This window comes from Pediculus humanus, genomic scaffold (genome assembly GCF_000006295.1).
Source record: "Pediculus humanus corporis 1103172107368 genomic scaffold, whole genome shotgun sequence".
In the NCBI taxonomy this organism is placed as follows: Eukaryota; Metazoa; Arthropoda; class Insecta; order Psocodea; family Pediculidae; genus Pediculus; species Pediculus humanus.
In genome coordinates, this window is record NW_002986996.1 from 515,418 (window position 1) to 519,319 (window position 3,902).

Consider the following 3,902-nt stretch of genomic DNA (forward strand, 5'->3'; position numbering starts at 1 on the left):
CGTAACTGACGCAACAAAATAAACATAATTTAGGTCATGATTTTTCACGTTAAATTTAAAAAAAAAAAAAAAAATTTATTTTTCAATATGGCTGACTAATTAATAATAATAATAATAATTTTTATTAATCATCAAAATAATCAAATTAATTTTTTAATTTTGAAAAAAAAAAATGTTTAATTAACTAAAAAAAATAAAATAAAAGGTTGAAATAAAAAAAAGGGAGAGATAGAGAGATAGGGAAAATTTTTAATTGAATAAATTCGAATAATAATTTGGAAATCGTCGTGGCAGGAGAATGAATTTTTTTTTCGAAAAAAAATTTCTAAAAAAAAAGGGCGATTGGAAAAGAATTTTATAAAACTTGAATGACGATTCGTTAATCGACTCTAACGAAAAAAAATTTTGAATCTATCGTCACGACATTTAAGTGTCAGAAAAATTTTATAAAATAATTAACGATTAAATACACGTCTTTTTTTCCAATAAAAACTCATCACAAACTTTTATCGGGTTTAATTTCCGGTTGTTTTTAAATGTTACAAAAACATTTAAAAAATAGAAAAAAAACCTCTCTGAGACTTCCAGACTTCCAGACTTTCACTCACATTATCCAGCAGACAAACCCGGCGTGTTCTAAAGGAGAAAAATAATAATAATAATAATAATGATTTAAAAGTAAAATTATCACGTGACAACGCGTAGTAGTCAATTCAAACATCTCACGTACCGATAAAAGACAAAAGAAAAAAAAAAACCAAACGTGAATTTCATAGGAATATATCCGGAAAATCCTGGATAAAATTTGTAGTTTCCCCTCCCCCGCGTACCCGCCTCCTCATTTCAGATAATATATAATAATAATAATAATATTTTAAATTATATTTAATAAATAAAAATTTTCAGGATAGTACCGGTAACAAAAATATAAATTTTTTTTTTTAGAGTTTTGAAACTATCGGCGAACGTGATTCTTCTTACTTTTATTATGAATTCAAATAAAGTTATGAAAATATAAATTTTATGAAAATAAATCTTAAAAGAGTCAACCATTGAAGTTTTACTGATAGGAGATAAGAAAATAAATTAAAAATTTTTTTTTTAACGGTTCCCCTTTATTAATAATAATAATAATAGTTCGAAAGTCAAAATGGAAACGATTCTATGTGAAAATTTTACATAAAATTTTTTCCCGAAAATTACCGTTAAAAAATTTTTTTTTACTATAAATAAATCAGTTTCGGTTGTGTTTTTGTCGTGGGATTAGAATAAAAAAAAAAATCGAAACGGATTAATTTTGGGAAGCGATCGAATAAAGTGAGAGGAACGGGAGTTAAAAAAAATTTAAATTTTCGCTCAAGTTTTATTATCGTGTCATTAGATAACCCGTACGCAAAATTTTTTGTTTAAATTCTACCGGAAATATTAAATGCTCTCTATTAAAAAAATGACTTTTCGATTTACAAAAAAAAATAAAAATGAAAAATTGTTTTTCGTAGAATAAGAGAAAAGGAGGGGAAAAAAAGAAAAATCCGACTTAGAAATCCGACAATTTATTTATTTATTTTTTGTTTCTAAATACGAAAAGGAAAAAAAAAAGGAAAAGGAAAACAAAAGAAGTAAAATGAAAAAAAAAAAAAAAGTAAATTGAAGGGCGAAAAAACCAACAAATCCTACGTAATGGCGGCGGTGGTGGTGGTGGTGGCGTTAAGGGTCGAAAAGAAAAAGAAAAAAAAAATGATTGAGAAAAGTCGTTAGAAGAAAGCGCGCGCGTTCGAATGTTTCACGTTTAAAATTAATACCAACCTTTCAGCTTCATATTCTTGTATGGACTTTTCTTTTTTCTTTTACCGGGGATTTTCCGTATTCCGAACATATACGAAATTTAACGAATGACCTTTTGGTCAACAAAGTTTGGCAACACTGCAACATGGCAGCGACACAACATTTCACTTCCCTTTCAACGTATAAAAATTTCGATCCGCGTTTTCCGAGGACGTCGTTTGGAGTCGCTGGGGAGCAAATATTGGCATCGGCGAATGAAACCGATTACACGATTCGGGTTAGTTCGTATCGGGCATTCGAATCGGGAGGTTCAACACGATAACAAAAAAAAAAAAGAAAATTTTTTCCTTTTTTTTTTTTTCTGTTTTTACTGACGGGTGTTTTTCTTTTTTTTTAAATAAATAAATTCTATTTATTTCTCTCGGATTTTTTCATTTTATAAATATCGTGTATCTAAACAAAAGTGTTTAATACAAAAAAAACGAATAATAATATTAATAATAATAATAATAATAATAATAATAAAAATTTCCTTTTTTGGAATTTTTTTTATTTAAAAAAAAAAAGGGAAATTCGTTCGTTCGTTGGTTTTTTTCTTTTCCTTTTTTTTTTTTTTTTTTTTTACTATTTTTATTATTTCAAATATAAAATTTTTTTTGTTGCTGGAATTAAACTCCTGGAACTACTACCCTTGACGTCATATTTTTTTATTTTATCAAACGATTATTTATTTAAGGGTAAAAAAAAAAAACAACAAACATGTCGCCCTGAGTAGAAAAAAAAAAAACTTTCTGTGAAAATTATTTTTGTGCGTATTAAGATCATTATTATTATCACTGTTATTATTATTATTAATTAATTTTTCGACGTTCGTCGTCGCGTTGTTTTTTTCAAAAACGAATGTATATTAAAAAAAAAAAAAAAGAAATTATATTAATGAGAGTAGTAACTTCTGTGTGTTACCCGCCATCATCGATTTTTTATCAATTTTGTGTTTAAAATAATAATAATTATTATTATTATTAATAATAATATTGTTGTTGACGTGTTTCTTTTTTTCGTTTGTTTTGTTTTGTTTGTTCTGTTCTGAAAAAAAAAAAAAAACCTGAACGGTTTACGTATGAAAATTAATATTAAATGCAACAAAAAACTGGATGGTACCACGTTTAAAGGAATTAAATGATAAGAAATTAAAAATTTTCTCACTTCATCGTGGCCGGTAAGTTATTGTTATTATCATTATTATTTATTTATTTATTTACTCTATGACGAGACGAATGAAAAAAAGAAAGAACGTGATTAGGGGATGATGGTGGTGGTGGTGGTGGTAGTAATGACGGTTGTTTTTTTTTTTTTCTCCAAAGCGTGATGTGCCAACGTGAACGTTCGCGGTTACGCGAGGGTTGAAAAATATTTTTTAAAGTTTCGAAATTTCGTCTGGAAAGTTCGATGAAGGTGACGGTGGGGTCCACGGGGGTGATGGTGGCGTCGGCGAGGTTGACGACGAAAAGAATTAAAAAATTTTTTTCGACTTGTAAATTAATATATAAAATTGTCGTTGTTGACCCAAACGAATTTTGTTTTCTTTTTGAAAAATTTAAAAGCTGCTGTTGTTGTTGTTGTTTGCTGTTGTTTGCTGTCGTCTTAGTCGACACGTCGAATTGTTAAAAATTAAATTCGCTTCGATTTTAACGTTTTGTTTTGTTTTTTTACACAAACGTTCGAGCATTTCGTTTGTTTGACCTCGAAGAGTTTTTCCGAACTTTTTTAAATATTTTTTTTAACGTGTGAACGTGTAAGGGAAGTGCGTGTACGCATCGTAAAAAATTAAAATATTACGATTGTTAAAAAGAAAAAAAGGGGGAAAAAAAGATTCCAAAAGAAAGAAAGTTTTTTCGAGCATAAAATGAGAAATTTAAAAAAAAAAAAAAAAACTTGGAAAGGTAGCAGGAGCAAAAGTGGCAGCAGGAGAAGGAACAGCAGCAGAAGATGAAAAAAAAAAAGGAAAAGTTTAAAAAAAAAAAAAGTTTTTCGAATTTAAAAAAAAAAAAAAAAGGAAAAGTTTTTTTTTTTTTTTTTTTTCTAAAAACTAATCTAAAATATGAAGAAAAAAAAAA